This window comes from Trachypithecus francoisi, unplaced genomic scaffold (genome assembly GCF_009764315.1).
Source record: "Trachypithecus francoisi isolate TF-2019V2 unplaced genomic scaffold, Tfra_2.0 Lachesis_group4, whole genome shotgun sequence".
NCBI lineage: Eukaryota > Metazoa > Chordata > Mammalia > Primates > Cercopithecidae > Trachypithecus > Trachypithecus francoisi.
In genome coordinates this window covers 81542728-81560793 of record NW_022681469.1, presented here as the reverse complement: position 1 = coordinate 81560793, position 18066 = coordinate 81542728, and the positions used below count along the sequence as shown (strand labels likewise).

Below are 18066 nucleotides of genomic sequence, written 5' to 3'. Positions count from 1 at the left end.
TTTTTCACTAAATGCTAAATATGTTTTTGATTTGATTGGTTAGAAATTAACATGTTTTGGTATTTTTCCTATTAAAACAATCAAAATTGTTTTTAAATAATTTTAATTCTTTTGCTGACAGGTAACATGGAATAACAGGGACTAGGTTTACCCCTCTACTGAACAACAAAGGAAGGTGAAATTATAAGAGAAATATTATTTATGATACTGAGTATCAGGCAATAAACAGGAGTAATTTTGGAGAGATAGAAAACAAGTATCTCTTGTTTTCTATCAAGAAAGCGAGACCCTATGATTGCCTGTTGGGAAAGTTTTCAGAGAAAAAAAAATTGAGGGTCTGGGGAGACCAAAGCAGTTAGAGTTAGACCAAAGTCAGTTAATATTAGCAGATAGAAAAAAAGCAGCATGAAGAGAGATTTCTAGAGAAATGAGGAGACTCCTCTTCAATTATTCAGCTAGATACTGATCAGCACAAGCCTGTGAGAAAACTACCTAGAAAAACTATCTGAGAAGATTGGAATAACAATGCCCAGAAGTCATACCTATTCCAGGACCTGAAATACTGCCTATTAGCACCAGCCAGACTGGAAAACTTCAAAATTTATAAGGCATTGGATAGAATAGATAGAACAGTTTTCCTTCAGTAGATAAAGCAAGCTTTTAAGTTGTTTTAACTCAAGCAAAACCCCAAAGGAAGAAACTGTTTCTAAGTAACTTGTCTGCACATAAGAATAATGCTCAAGAATATGTATAGTAATATAATAATATCCGTTATTCAGCAAGGTGAAATTCACAGTGTCTGGTATTCAACAAAAATTAACAAACATACAAAGAAGCAAGAAAACATGGCCAATAATTACAGGAAATGTTAATTAAAACCAACCCAGACTTAACACACATGTTAGAATTAGTAGACAGGGACTACTAATTTTATATTTCATATGTAAAAAAAAGTTAGTAGTATTAAAAATGCACACCCCCAAACGTCTAAAGATGCAAACTGCAACGTATGAGATGGAAAAGAAACTGCATAGGATTAATGGTAGCACACATATTTCAGAATGAAGAATAGTGAACTTGATGCTATAGCAATAGAAACTATTCTGAAAATTACACAGAGAGAAAAGAAAATTAAAACACATAAAGTGTAAACGAGCTGCAGCACAACTTTGAGAGGCCCACTTATATATGTAATTGTAGTCCCCAAAGGAGAGATAGGGCTAAAAATTATTTGAAGAAACAATGGCTGAACATTTTCCAAATATGATAACAAATTCAAGAAACTCAACAAACACCAAGCATAAGAAATGTGGAAACAATATGCCAAGAAACATGACAATCAAATTGCTAACATCTAGTGATAAAGAAAAAATTTTAAAGCAGCCAGATGGAGAATATTTCACAGATAAGAACAAAGATAAGTATGGCAGCATATTTCTCATCAGAAGAAATATGCTTTAAGTATTGTATTAATATGCTTAATAAAAAGTGCCATAAGAGCTTACATAAACTTAAGTACATTAAGGTGCTTAATTAGAAAATCTTAACTAAAAATTTTAGACACTGTAAAAATATTTTGCAAAAATAAAAGTGAAATAATGACTTTTTTGAAATTACAAAAGCTAAAATTATTTATTATTAGCAGATCTGTACTATAAATAAGCCTTTAAGATGGAAGAAAAATGACATAAGATGGAAATAAAGTTCTCCACAAAGAAATGAAGAGCACTAGAAATGATATAATGCCAAAAATACAAAACATGTATCTTATTGTTTAAATATCTTTGAAAAAAATTGACCATAAAGAAAAAAAAAATAATGTGGAATTTATAATCAATGTGCAATTGAAATGTAAGACAATGATAGCAGAATGATTGGAAAGATAAAATGGAAATATATTAGTTTAAATTTCTTATACTTTATGTAAAGTGATATAATCATTTTAAGGCAAATTGTAATTATTTTAAAATATATACTACAAGCCACTCAACTAATAGAACAAAAATTTGTAACTAATAGATCCTCAATGCAGAATAAAATGGAATCATAGAAACTATTCAATTACTCCAAAAGAAGGAAGGGAAAAGGAGAAAAAAATCAAGAAAAAACAAATGTTAAATAAGGAAAACAAAGTTAAAGATGTTAGACTAAAACTTAATAAAATCACTAATCACACTAAATATAAATAATTCATATATATTTTTTAAAAGGCAAAAAATTGGCAGAATGAATTTAAAAAATCAAAACCACATATATGCTACATACAAAAACTCATTTCATATACAAAAACACAAATATGTAAAAGTAATGCTGAAGGAGAAAATACTGCATTAACATAATATATCAAAAGAACTACATTAATGTTAGAGTTGATTTCAAAGCAAATAATATTAAAAGGGATAAGTACAGTAATTATAAAATTATAATGAGGTCAATTTATCAAAAATAAGTAGCTCATAAACATTCATGCACCTAATAATAGTTTCAAAATACATGAATTAAAGATCTCACAGAATTTTTAAAAGAAAAATAAAAGCTCACCATTGCAGTAAGATTTTTAACTTTCTTCTATAAATAATTTATAGAAAATTAGAAAATCAGTAAGAATATAAAACATTTGAACAACACTACCAAGTAGCTTGATGCAATAGACATTTATAGAATACTCCATCCAATATTATAATGACCATTATTTTCTTTTTTCTTTTTTTTTTTTTTTGAGGCGGAGTCTCGCTCTGTCGCCCGGACTGGAGTGCAGTGGCCAGATCTCAGCTCACTGCAAGCTCCGCCTCCTGGGTTACCGCCATTCTCCTGCCTCAGCCTCCCGAGTAGCTGGGACTACAGGCGCCCGCCACCTCGCCCGGCTAGTTTTTGTATTTTTAGTAGAGACGGGGTTTCACCGTATTAGCCAGGATGGTCTCGATCTCCTGACCTCGTGATCCGCCCGTCTCGGCCTCCCAAAGTGCTGGGATTACAGGCTTGAGCCACCGCGCCCGGCCATGACCATTATTTTCAAAGGCACACCAAATATTTACCAAAAATTATTGTGAGATACAAGTCAGACCTTAAGAATTTCAAAATAATTCCAGTTAAAGTGTTTTCTCTGACCATAATACAATTAAATTAGAAAGAATAACAAAAATTCTTGGGTAATTCCCGGGTACTTGGAAACTAAATAATATAATTCAAAATAATACATAGGCCAAAGCAAAATGAAAGGAAACACTGAATGAAAATATATCAAAATGAAATGAAAATATATCAAAATTTATGAGATGCCAATTAAATATAATTTAGCAGAAAATTTATGCACTAAACATTTATATTAGAAAAAATTGACTCAATAACTTCAACTTCCACTCTACAACTGGAAAAGAAACAAAAAATTAAACCCAAAGTAATTACTTGAAAAGAAACAACAAGAATCAGAGTGGATAGCAATGAAATAGAAAAGAGTGAGATGATGGCTATATCAGTGAAGCAAAAATCTGATTATTTAGAAGATCCATAAAATTGATATACTTCCAGCATGACTGATCAGAAAAAGAAAGTTAAAAATTAACAATACCATAACTAAGAAAGTTGACAACATTGCAAAACTTACAGACATTAGAATATGGTTAAATAAATATTATAAAGAACTTTATCCAATAATATTGACACCTTATTAGGCTGGTGTAAAATAATTGCATTTTTGACATTACTTTTTAATGAATTAAATAGATGAATAGATTTCTTAAAATTTGCAGGTTATCAAAGCACACACCCAAGAAGAAACAGAAATTCTGAATATCTTTATACATGTTTAAGATCTTGAATGTGTAGTTAAGAATTAAAAACAAAAACAAACAAACAAAAAACTCAAGTCCTAAATGGCCTCACTGATGAATTCTACCAAACATTTAAGAAAGTAGTGTTAATAATTTTATTCAAATATTTTCGGCAAATTGAAGAAGTGAAAGTGTTTTCCAACCAGCACTTCCCTGATACCAAACCAGAAAAAAACATAAGAAAGCTTAAGACCAAGATTCCTTATGAACATAAATGCAAAAATTATAAATGAAATTTTGGCAACTCAAATCTAATTAGGTATAAAACATTAGGACATCATAGCCAAGTATGGTTTTTCCCAAGGACGCTAGGTTAAGTGTTTAAAAAAATTTCAACACAAATTACTAAATTAACGAAGCAAAAAAGAAAACCATATGATTATCTCAATAAATTAAGAAAAAACTTTTGATAAAGACCAATATTTATTACTAATAAAAGTGTTCAGCCAAGTAGAAATAGAAAGGATCTTCCTCAGCCTGGTAAAGCACATCTATTAAAAAGTTACAGTTAAAATAGTACTTAATCTGGAATTATCAGACTTAAGACAAAAATATTCACTCTCATTACTTCTATTGAATATTGTATTACATATTCCAGACAACTTAATAGTTAAAATAATTTTAAAGAATTCAGAATGGAAACAGAGAAATAAAACACTATTTGCAGGTGCCATCATAGATGGCATGTAGATGCTATGTAGAAAATCCAATGTACAGACGCTATGTAGAAAATCCAATGACATTTACACAAAAGATACTAGAATTCATACAGTACATGCATTCATTAAGGCTACAGAATACAAGGTAAATATACAGAAGCACATAGGGCTTCATGTACTAGTAATGATAATTTTGAAATTAAATTTAAAATGCCCCATTAATAGCATCAAATTATAAAAGATATAGAGATAAATTTGATAAAATAAGTAAGAGTAATATACTGAAAATTACAGCATTACCTAGAGAATGAGAGAGGACCTAAATAATAGAGATATAAGCCATCTTCATGGATCACAAGATGATATTATTAAATTATCAATTCTATAAGTCAAACCCTAGAATAAATTTTTGGTGAAAATTATAAGCTGATTATAAAATTCATATGGAAATTCAATGAACCTAGAAAACCTAGAAGCTGTGAAAACAATTTTGAAAAGAAAAGAGAACGAAGTTGAGGATTAACAATTTGGGGCTCTTGTACTGATTTAGGGGCATTATAAAACTACAGTAATCAAAACAATGTATATTTGAATCATGATAGAAAAATAGATCAATAAATCAGAATAGAGAGTTCAAAAATAAAATATTGTATATGTGCACAATTTATTTTTCATCAATGTGAAATAGCAATTCAATGGAGAAAGAAAGTCTTCCAACAAACAGTACTGGAACATTCAGATAATCATAGGAAATAATGTGAACTTTGTTTCATATCTCACAACATATATAAAAAATTGACTCAAAATGCATCATAGATCTAAATGTATAATCTAAAATTATAAAATTTCTAGAAGAAAACATAGGATAAACTTTGCAACCTTGGGTTAGGCAATGATTTTTAAAATATGAAATCAAAAGCATGATCAATCAAACACCTTGGTAAAATGAATTTCATCAAAATTAAAAACATCTCCTCTATGGGAGATATCATTAAGGAAATGGAAAGGGAAGTTACCGACTGGGAGAAATCATTTACAAATCATGTACCTAATAGTGGACTGGTATTCAGAATATGCAAAGAACTCCTAAAACACAACAATAAGAAATTAAACAAACCAATAAAAACAAGCAAAAGACTTTAACAAATAATTCACAAAAATACAAAAATCAATCTATAGGTACAAGAAAAGATGCACTCAGCATCATTAATCATTAGAAAGATAAAAATTAAAATCACAATTAGTTCTACATGCCCACTAGAATAGCTAAAATTTATTAAAAGATATACCATACTAGGTCTTTGTGAAGATATGGAAGACTGGAAATCTCATATACTGTTAGTGGAATGTTAAATGAAACAACCATTTTAAAAAGCAGATGACTTTTTGAAAAATTTGATACACTGACTATATTATCTACCTATGTTTATGTCCTCAGAAAGATGTTACACAAATGCTTATAGAAGCTTTATTCATAATAGCCAAAAACTGGAAACAATGACCATCAACATGTGGATGGATAAACTAACTGTGCTATATTCATATAATGGGACGGGATGCTTCTCAGCAACAAAAACATGAACTGCTGACCCATGCTTTATTCAGATAAGCCTCAATATAATTATGTTGAATAAAAGAATTTTGACAAAAAAAAAAAAAACCCACATACTGAGTGGTCTCCATTTATATAAAATTCTAGGAAATGTAAATTTACATGTGGTGACAGCAGATCAGTGGTTGAATGGGGATAGAGGAACACAGGAAATATCACAAACTTTTCAGAGTGGTGGATATATTCATTGTCTTGATAAAAAGTGGCAGCACATCACAAACTTCCTTTTTGTCTCACTGGGTAATGAGTACTATTTGCATAATTTGCTTCACTCGGTTTTACTGGTTCCCCAAAATGGATGTTGCTAATGAAAGAAATAATGTTATATTTGCTAATGGCTGAACCCTGCCCACTTGTATTTTGAGTTTCTTCATGACACAATTGGCAATTAAACTTTGTAGTAGATATTGATCACAAGATTTGGGTTTGTCTCTTTTCATGAAGGAAAAAAGGAAGATTCCAAAAGCTATATTTGTCATTGCTTCTATTTTTTTCAAATTATCTTCGCAATATTTTGTAGTTTCCAGTGTTAAAGGACTTGTACATCTCTAATAGATGTGCATATTCTAATTAAAAATATTCTAATACTTTTCCATTAGTTATTTGATTTATAAATGCTATTTTGATATCGCTTTAGAATATCATTTTCTAATATTCCTTGATAAACATAGAAAATAAACACATATGATTTTTATGTTAATTTTGTATCCAGAGTTGTATTTATCAACTAATAATTTATCTAGTTTTCTATGTCCACAAGTATAGCATCATCATGGGACTGAAGTATTTCTTCTTTTAAATCCTTAAAGCTTTTACTTATTTTGTGTGACTCATTACAATGACTATGCCCTCTAGCACAATGATGAATAAATTAATGTAGTAGGCATTCTTTTTGTGTTCCTAATAGTACCACAACAATGATGTTTGCTGTAGGTACAATGTTCTATTTCAATACTAATTTTCTGAGGATTTATTTTATCATCTTGAAAAAATTTTGTATTATACATTGGTTTTTATTGTTTACCACTAAAGGGACACACTTGTTTTCTTTATTGTATTTATGTGCTGAATTAAGACTGATATTAAACAGCTTTTGTTTCCTGAAATAAATGCAAAATATATGTTGCTGGACTTGATTTCCAGTTCATGGTGTGTGTAGAGTTTTGTGACTTGGTTCATGTGAAAAATTATTCTGTAATGTTATTCTATTAATAATTTTGTACCATTTTGAGTTCAAGATAGTGGTTGTCTCATCAAATAAATATGGTGGGTAGTATTTTTTATATTCCATAATTTTTTGGGGGGAGTGGATAGAGTCTCACTTTGTCTCCCAGGCTGGAGTGCAGTGGCATGATCTTGGCTCACTGAAACCTCCACCTCCTAGACTCAAGCAATTCTCATTCCTCAGACTCCTGAGTAGCTGGGACAACAAGCGCACACCCTGATGCCCAGCTAATTGTTTGTATTTTTAGTAGAGAGAGGGTTCTGCCAAGTTGGCCAGGCTGGTCTCGAACTCCTGACCTCAAGTGATCTGCTCACCTTGGCCTCCCAAAGTGCTGAGATTACAGGTGTGAGCAACTGCATCCAGCTCTTGGATGTTTGTTTGTTTGTTTGTTTTGAGACAGAGACTCACTCTGTGGCCCAGGCTGGAGTGCAGTGGCAGGATCTCAGCTCACTGCAACCTCCACTTTCCAAGTTCAGGCAGTTCTGCCTCTGCCTCCCATGTAGCTAACATTACAGTTGTGCACCACAATGCTCAACTAAAGTTTTGTATTTTTAGTAGAGACAGACTTCGCTTTCACCATGTTGGCCAGGCTGATCTTGAACTCCAAAACTCAAGTGATCTACCTGCGTTGGCCTCCCAAAGTGCTGAAATTACAGGCATGAGCAACTGTGTCCTTTCGTATGATTTTTTTTTTTAACACACACATTTATTAATTAAGTGGGCAGAGTTTGTGGTCCACCAAAACAATTACAACAGTAACATTAAAAATCACATTGATCACAGATCACTATAACAGATAAAATAGTAATAACAATTTTTAAATATTGCAAAAATTATCAAAATGTGACAAAAAGACTATTGACATCATTTTTCCAAGCATCATGCATTGTTTGAAAATTTTAATGTAAGTTTGGTTTTATTCCCTATGTATTTGGTGAAGTAGTATAGGTTTAATTGTTGGGTATTTTGAATGATAAATTTAATTTCTTTAATAGATTTAGGATGATTCATATTTCTGTCTTTTTTGTGTCCATTTTACAAATCTGTTTTTTTCTTGAAATGCGTACATTTCATCTGAAATTTTTTATTGATTTGCACAAATACATTGGTATTTGATGGGTAACTTGATTGATGTATTAGTGGGTTTTCATGCTGCTGATAAAGACATACCTGAGACTGTGAAGAAATAGAGGTTTAATGGACATACAGTTCCATATGGCCATGGAAGCCTCACAATCATGGTGGAAGGCAAGGAGGAGCAGGTCACATCATATATGGATGGCAGCAGACAGAGAGAGAACTCGTGCAGAGAAATTTCTCTTTTTAAAACCATCAGATCTCCTGAGACTTATTCACTATCATGAGAAAGGCCCATCCCATGATTCAATTACCTCCCACTGGGTCCCTCCCATGACACATGGGAATTGTGGGAGTTATAATTCAAGATGAGATTTGGGTGAGGACACAGTCTATCTGTATCAATAGGCATTGTTTAATTTCCTCTTAACTTTTAAATGTCAGTAAGAATGACCCTTTTTAAAATTTATGTTATTGGTTTTTGTGCCTCCTCCCTATCCTCTCTCTTCTTTCTCTCTTCCTCCTTTTCCTTCTTTCTCTGCTCTCTCTTTGTCGCTCTCTCTCTTGCAAGGGGTTTATCAATAGTATCAGTTTGGGGTTTTCAGGCTTTTCTCCTTTGTATTTCTTCTTTCTATTTCACTATTTTATACCTTCTATATTTTTAGGGCTTAATGTGCTATTATTTTTGTTTCCTCTTAAGATTGATACTATTAATATTATTTCATTATTATGAAATTACCCTTTTTATCTTTTGAAGTATATTTTTTCTTTCAGTGTGTCCTCACCATAGCTGTACCAGAGTATCTTTTAACCTTATTTTGATGTGTAAACTTCCACTATCTATTTTTATATTTAAAACATGTTTCCTTTAAGTAAAAATGTTTCTGTATGTAGCCCAACAATCTTTTTCTGACAACTAAAGTATTTAAATATATATAGCAATTACGTATATTTTGGGATTTATGTAATCTTACCATTTATTTTCTGTTTCATCTGTTCTTTGCTCCTTATTACATTATTTATTTTAAATAACATTATTATTATTATTTTTTTAGACAGGTTCTCACTCTGTCACTCAAACTGGAGTTCAGTGGTGTGATCACTTTTCACTGCAGCCTCAACCTCATGGGCTCAAGCAATCCTCCTGCTTCAGCCTCCTGAGTAACTGAAACTACAGAAGTGTTTCACCACACTCAGCTGATTTTTTAATTCTTTTGTGGCAATGGGGTCCCACTATGTTGCCCAGTATGGTCTTGAACTGGAATTGAACATTTCTCCACCTGTCAAAGTGTTGAGATTACAGGTATGAGCCGCTCTGCCTGGCCTTTTACTCTTTTATTGCTTTTAATGTTTACCATATATATAATAATATGCATCCTTCATTGATTAGTATATACCTTTATTACTTTCACACTTCCTGATCAGTGAAAGTGCTGAAAAGTTCCACTGTGATTTCTTGCACTATCAATAATATGGATTTTAATTTTACATATAATCTGAACCATGTGTATTATTATTGTTGTTATGTTCTAACATTTAATACTTGGTTTTGATATGCTCTGATATTTCTCCTTCCTAGTGCTATGTATTCTTCCTTTATCATTATGCTTTGTTCAGGGATTATTTTCTTTCTGCCTAGATAATTATCTTTGGCATTTTATTTAGAAAAAGTGTTTATGACTCAGCTTCTCTGAACTTCTTGTTTGACTAAAAAGGCCTTAATTTAGCATTCATTTTTGAAGGATATTATTTTCTAAATATAGATTCAGTCATTTTCTTTCAGCGCTGTAAGTGTTCTCTGTCTCCAATTGTTTTGTTTCAAAAGTCAGCTCTTAATCATATTATTACTCATTTGAAACTAATGTGTCTTTTATTTGTATGCTTTTAAGATTGTCGTTTGGCTTTAGTTTTAGCAGTTTTATGTAGTAAGTGTTATTATTTTGTTTTTAGCTGGGCTGTGATTCATAGAGCTTCTTGAATGGCCCCAAAGACTTGATGCTTTTCATTAGTTTTGGGAAATTCTTAGCCAATATTTCTTCTCATACTTCTATTTTTTCCCTCCATCATTTCTCCTTTTTGAAATCCAGTTACAAATACATGGACCTTTTTTTCAGTTATGTTCCACATAGCTCTTATTTTATTTTTCATTTAATTTACTTGCTTGCTACAAACTACATATTTTGTATGTGTGTAAGTATTTGAATCCTTTGGCAAATACTTTATTTCTTCTACTGTGGTTAATCATTAATCTACTATTAAATTCATCTATATCTTAATTTCAGTATTTTGTAAGATCCCTGATTTCTATTTGATTTTTAGATTAAATTTCAATTATCTGATGAAAATATTCCATCTTTGTATTTATTTTTGGAACATATTAAGTTTATTCCTGATACCTCAGATATTTTGATTTTCTGTTGCTCTACTTTTACTTTTTTCTCTTACATTTCTCAGTCATTTGGTTCTGTTCCCTGGCATGTCTGATAAATTTTGACTGAATCCCAGTTATAGACGAAAAATTGCTGGCATTTTCAGTGATATCTTTCTTCTTGAGGGCTACTAAAATACATGCAGATTACCTTATTTCAGCAGAGGATATTCTGTTTCTAGCTTGCTTCTCACTCTATAGTTGTTGCCTTCTCAGGGGTCTCAACTAAAGGCCTGAGATTTTTGTAAGTCCATTTTTTTTCCTTTTTTCTTTTTTTGGTAGAAATGGGGTTTCACTATGTTGCCCAGGCTGGTTTTGAACTCCTGGGCTCAAGCGATCCTCCCGCTTTGGCCTCCCAAAGTGCTGGGATCACAAGCGTGAGCCACTGCACCCTAAGTCCCTTGTTTTGTAATGATCCTACATTCTACTTTTCATCTTCCCAGCACCAAAACACTTTTAGGCAATATTTTGAGGCAAAATATTTGCCTAAACTTTTAGTGTTTCAGCAGCTGATTTCTGCTTGGATTCTCAGAAATGTGTTCTTCAAATGCAAATTTTAGCATTCAGCTAGTGCCTCAAGGGGAAATTTTCCACAGAATGTTATGCCCATTTCTCTCAAGTTCCCTTTTACTTTGGAGATCTTGATCCCTCAAACTCTTACTGAATTGATTGCCATGTGTGCCGATAATTGTTTTCTTAGCCTACTCAGATAGTCATCAATTCCAGAGACTGTCTTTTTGATATCTATGCACTATGTTTTTATTTTTTTACTTATTAGACATTTTTTCCCTATTTCACAGCTGTACCCTCTTCCACAATTTGTTTAGACAAAAATAATAATTTTTTCAAGATAGGACTATCAAATGGAGTTTATGTAAGGTAACGTTAAAAGTGGACTAATGATTTTATTTTCTTTTTACTCATTAATTTATCTTATCCATGAACAAATACATTTAGGCTATAGATTGGCTCTATCACTTATTTTCTTTAACTTTTGTAGTAGATTTTCTTTATCTTTTCTAGTTTCATGCTTAGAGAGCCTTAGTGCATAAAGGTCTCTAAAAGGAATTAAAACCTTTTGGAAATATGATTAAAAGGTTTTCCTTTTGTTTTACACCATGTATCACTCCCAATATAACATACTGGTCACTCTACTTAGACCTTGCGCTTTACATTTCTTAGAATGAGATAATCCACAGCCTAAATGCATATAGCTATAAAGTATTATGTGAATTGTCGAAGGAGGTATGCATTTTTTCATGATATTCTGAATTAATCACCATTAACTCAGATTTATAAAATGTTATGGGAATTACAGACACCCTAATGCTTCTGAATTGCATATGTTCCTTATTTCTATTTTGATTACTGTTGTCTTTAATTCAGTATGACTATTTTATGTGTAAGGTTTAGTAACATAGCTGTTTGGGCTCTGTTTCTCTCTTTTGCAATGAACATTGCAAAGCAGCTGTTACAACCATATATTTAGAGCCAAAGGGTACTATCGCTTACATATGGGAGGGGTGAGGGGAGGATAATTGAATCGCAAAATGCTTGTGATAAAATATGCTCTGTGAAACAATGGAAACAGGAAAACAATGCCAGAATGGTGTCCACAGTGAAGAGAACAAAGCCTGACTCTAAACAGAGGTTGCTAAACAAATCAGTCCCTATGCAATTAGATGGAAAAGCACTTAGCAACAATATAAAAATGACTAGCTGGAAATCAACACAATAGAAGATGACTCAGACTCTAAAGTTTACATACTTTGGAACATTACTTTCAATTCCACATAGAGTTAGTTCACATGAGACTTGATATGGAAGTGAAAGTGATGATAAAAAAAGAAATAATTTCTGGATTATAAGCATAAAGTCAATACTAGTTTGTCTTTCATTAAAGAAACTCAAACTCTTCATAATTAATTCCTACTGAAATTTCCCTCCAAATCATACAGACTTTATAGTTCAACTTTTTTTGTAGGTATAAAATTGACATATTAAGATTTCCAAACTTTTGCCAAGCATTTCTAGTTCTCTTATTCCTTTTAAAACTTCATATTTTAGATAGCAGTCCTCCCTGGGATCTGAAACAGCGTGATTAAGTATGAATATACATGTCATTACCTCCCTATAAGAGACTATTCTGTATGACCTGTACATTTCTCTTGGTGTAACACTATTGCTTCAGTTTTATAGGCTCACACCTATGAGTTTTCAGGCTGCCAAACCCTCCTTGTGTGTGTGTGTGTGTGTGTGTGTGTGCGTGTGTACTGTCATACTTTTAAGGAGGATGTGTCTTAACAACTTGAGGGTTTGTTTAATGTGACCTCTTTGAAGATTTGAATATGAAATTTTGGGATCAGAGGTTAAAGTGAAGTAAATTACTCTGCATAAAATTGGAAGTTAATGAATTGGGGGTAAGAGTCAGTGAGAGAGATTGAGAGAAGCCATTAAGGCTGGATGCTACATAAGAGAACTTGTATGTGAGCTCTGGGTTACACTAAAGAAAAATACAGAAGTATATCAAGGAAATAGAAGTAACATAAAATCACAGATTGCAATCTTCATATCAGCCAAGTAAAATTCAATTCAAAAATTATGAAACCTAAAATTTAGGCCATGTTTAAATACTAAAAGTCATAATTTACAATAAAGACATAAAGATTTAATAATTTGTATACACAACAGTTATTTGTCTCTTTATTTCCATTTATAATCTATCTATCTATCTATCTATCTATCTATCTATCTATCTATCTATCATCTATCATCGATCTATGCCAAGTAGCAAAACATCCACTTCTACAAAGTGAAAACTACAGAGGATAAATAAGACACAGACAGAGACAAAGAAATGCAAGGGAGTGCAATAATCACTGAAAGTCAACTTTTTTAGATACATGGTAGGACCTTTCAATATAGAAATTAAAGTTCTCTGTTATTTTTGTATATTTTCTTTGTTTGGGTTAAAGAAGAGTTTCATTCATTGCTCTATGTACAAGTCACATCAAGAGAAAAAAAAATAAAGTCATAGGGAAAAAAAAGTCACCTTTTCAGTGTTCTCTAAATGCTTACAATGCACTGTCTGCTACGGTTTGAATGTTTTCCCCAATGCAACAGTGTTGGGAGGTGGAACCTCATGGGGGGTGTTTAGGTCACTAGGTCTCTGATCTTATAGATGAATTTATGCCCCTATAAAAAGGGCTTGCTGGAGTAGATTCACTCTGTCTTGCTCTTCTGCCATGTGAGGACACAAAGTTCCTCCCTTCCAGAGAATTCAGGGTTTAAGACACCACCTTGGAAGTGGAGACCAGGCCCTCACCAGACACCAAAATCTGCTGGTACTTTGATCTTAGACTTCCCAGCTCCAGAATTGTTAGAAATAAATTTCTGGCCCAGTGTGGTGGCTCACGCCTGTAATCCCAGAAGTTTGGGAGGCCGAGGTGGGCAGATCACGAGGTCAGGAGTTTGAGATCAGCCTGGCCAACGTGGCGAAACCCCATCTCTACCAAATACAAAAAAAATTAGCCAGGCGTGGTGGTGCACACCTGTAATCCTAGCTACTCAGGAGGCTGAGGCAGGAGAATTGCTTGAACCCAGAAGATGGAGGTTGCAGTGAGCTGAGATTGCATCACTGCACTCCAGCCTGGGCGAGGGAGTAAGACTCTGTCTCCAGAAAAAAAAAAAAAAAGAAAGAAATTTCTATTCTGTATAATTTACCAGTCCATGGTAGTCTGTTATAGCTGTGAGAATAGACTAAAACAGTGTCTTTCCATAATCTAGTACTTATTGTTTCTTGCCTGTCTTTCCCTACTAACAACATGTACTTCCTGCCATATCCCTAGCACTTACAACAGCATCTGGCATACAATATTTGCTGAATAAACATCTGTTGAGAGACAGAAGAACTGAAGGAATGAAGCCTGTCTGGCAGTTTTAGTCTCCCTCCAAAGTAAAGTATGTTTTTTGATTTATTATTTCTTCAATTCTTGTTTATTTTCCATAAATTTTTTTTCTTTCTCAGACTTCTATTTAAAAAAAAAAATGTAAACAGGAGCCATTTGGACTGCATCTTCTCCCTCTTATTCCCCAGGAGGAAGAGAAGAATGACTATCAATGGCAAAAAGCAGTAGCAAAGCAAAACCAAGAGCCAACATTAAGCTCAGGAGAGAGCGCTATACCTCCTCCTCATGGTTTCTGGTGTTCTCCAGGTTCAGAGGCACTTTTCTAGTAACAAACTAAAAAAGATCCTTGAAAGTATAATCTTTCTGAGACTTCTTTAATCAGATATTTTGTCTCATTGTTCTATTCCCAAATTCTCTTTCATTTCTCATAACTTAAAACTTACTTTATTTTTTACTTTATATTATAATACCTAGATTATATTTCATCTTCTAAAGCTCTAATTACCTTTTTTATTCTTATATAATTTAAATTCATAAAGTATAATTTGTTTGGTTTATTTATCTGCTTGAGTCTACCTAGTTGCTGTGTATGTGTAGTTTATCTCCTACATATTCTATGACAGTTTTATTAAAAGTTTCTTCATATTATTTCATTAGCTGTGCATCTATGGGAGCACATATCCTGGTAATTTTATTTTGTTAATTTTCTTTAAAACATAAAATATTATGCATTACACACTGATTTATTTAAAAGAAAAAGATTAAGATCAGTTTGACAATTTTAGGAAGATCATTTTGGCAATCTAGAATTTTTGTTTATTATTAGTTTTTTAAAATTTAGTAATAATTTTTTACAAAGCACTTCACTACATGCCAGGGTGACACTACAATAGCAAATAAAAAGTTTGGCTTCTACTAGAGGATTTACATCATACATTACATGGAAATTAGTTCCCACTATGTTTGGTCAGTGCAGGATGAGTCTCAACGAGAAATAACAATTGCAGAATGTTCAGCAATAACAAATTAAAAGGTGTTGTGTTTGAGGGCAACGACTTAAGCATTTAGCTTTAGTAAAGCTGAATTGCCAAATTAGGACACAGAAAAATCTGATTTTAAGAGTTTGGACTGCTGAAGAGATTTGTCCCACTTCTGGTCACACTGATTTGCTCACTTTATTTTGTGACTTACTGGCTTAACTTGTTTTCTTTTATATTGCTTTCCTCATAACAATGATACAGAGAAAATGGGATACATTCTGTGTTTGTTATTGTCAGAACCCCAGTGGTTTAGTTGTGATTGATGAATAAGATACACAAAGTTACAACAAAACATTGAATAATACGTACTTAAAATCCAGCAGGCTTTATAAACAGGCTCAAGTAAATCATTTCAGCAATTTTCCCTCTTGTTTATGCCAGTTAGTTCCCACATAAATATCTACATGTTTGAAGCTATTTTAAATTGATTCAGCATTTTCTCTCAAAATTGCAGATATCAAATATCTAGCATTTAAATGCTGCTTTAGCCTGAGACTAGAAGTGAGCTGCAATGCAACTGTAAACACATTTTGAGTGACTGGTTTTGATTTTATCTACCTTCATAGTTTATTAGTTTTATAATGACATGAAGACACAGAATACTTATCAGAATAAGGATTATTTTTTTCTGTTAACCAAAACGTGAACAATTAGGTGAATTCTGTTCTGGGTGTACTAGTTGTGCTTCTGCTTTACTAGTGTCTTTAAAAAGACAGAATACTAATAATTTTGTACCTGTGCTGCTATTAAAGCCTGCTAAAGAGAAATAGTGGTCACGATATTCTAAAATCACTTTCTGGTCATTAGATTACTGAGATTATATCACTCAGTGAGCACCTTTTCTTAACAAGGAGAAAGAACTATGTCCAGAGTTTATAGTGTCTTCCAGCCATGCACTGAGACAATTTTCAATGACTAATTATAGCTTGAGGGAGCAGGAAAAGGCTGCCGGGAAAAAAAAAATCCATCAGAGGAGTTAATTTGTAGAAAGAAGGAGGAGTGCAGTTTCAAAGCAATTTTGTAAATTCCAAGTGTAACTACTTGCATTCTTCAAAACAATTTCCATCCTACTGACTTCAATAATAGGTCATTGGTATAGAAGAGATAAAATGTTCATTTCATAACTGCAGCGCTTATGTTTGTATAAGGTGTGCCCAGGAAAAAGTCAACTAGTTTTTTTTTTAGAAATTTATTGGAGGAATATTTGAAATATTAAAGGCTATAGTCTATATAGTCAATGCATATTATAACTTAAAACTCACTCCCTAGGTAGGCTTCAGTGTTCTGACATTGGTAATCTTTTATTGATGATTCTGAAATTTTGAAAAAAAAAAAACAAAAAAACTAGATATCCCCCACTCTAACTTTTAAATACTTTCTTGAAATTATACAATTTTGCTACATGTTTCTAGTAGTAAAATACATTTTATAGATTTGTTTAACTTACAGATTTTAGTGATATCAAAAAATTTAAAAATATAAAGTAGATTTAATCTTATCAAATGATGACAGAGGAATGGAATGAAAACAAGTGTATACCTAAATCCTTTGGCTACATTTAAGTTACTTTTAGTAATAAAGATGTAATGAAAATGAAGCAATAGCTAGGCGCAGTGGCTCATGCCTGTAATACTAGCACTTTGGGAGGCTGAGGCAGGTGGATCAGGTGAGGTCAGGAGTTCAAGACCATCCTGGCCAAAATGGAGATACCCCATCTCTACTAAAAACACAAAATTAGCTGGGCGTGGTGGCACATGCCTGTAATCCCAGCTACTCAGGAGGCTGAGGCAGAAGAATCGCTTGAACCCAGGAGGCGGAGGTTGCGGTGAGTTGAGATCATGCCATTGCATTCCAGCCTGGGCAACAAGAGTGAAACTCCATCTCAAAAATAAAAAATAAAAAAATAGAGGAAAATGAAACAACATATATATCATTCCAAAGCTGAAGCCAAAATCTTATCCTGAAATTAGATAATTATTGTCAGTAAAATTAGCCATAATGATCTCATATAATAACTTATCTGATTTATATGCAAAGCTTGAATAATATCAAGAAATCAGTCACCATCACACAGAGCACTTCATGTGTTTTACTTGAATAGCTTGGTCTTTCTCTTACAGCCATGAGTGCCAGAGTGATATTTTATGCTTGTATGAAAGAAATTCTTCAAAAATAAGAAAAAAACTATAGGGTAATATGAATACTTATGGAATGTTAATAGAAAGAAGGATGGCATCACAACAGAATAAAGCAAAATAAATGGAGGAACAAATTTGGGGCAGTGAAA

At 32.6% G+C, this 18066-nt stretch overlaps 1 non-coding gene across 1 annotated transcript; it reads right to left on the bottom strand.

The window, feature by feature from the left end:
• Positions 1-14890: 14890 nt before the first annotated feature.
• On the bottom strand, positions 14891-15101 carry LOC117073930. Its single transcript, XR_004433463.1, has one exon. It is a non-coding gene; the product is annotated as a small nucleolar RNA U3 (small nucleolar RNA).
• Between the last annotated feature and the right edge of the window lie 2965 nt (positions 15102-18066).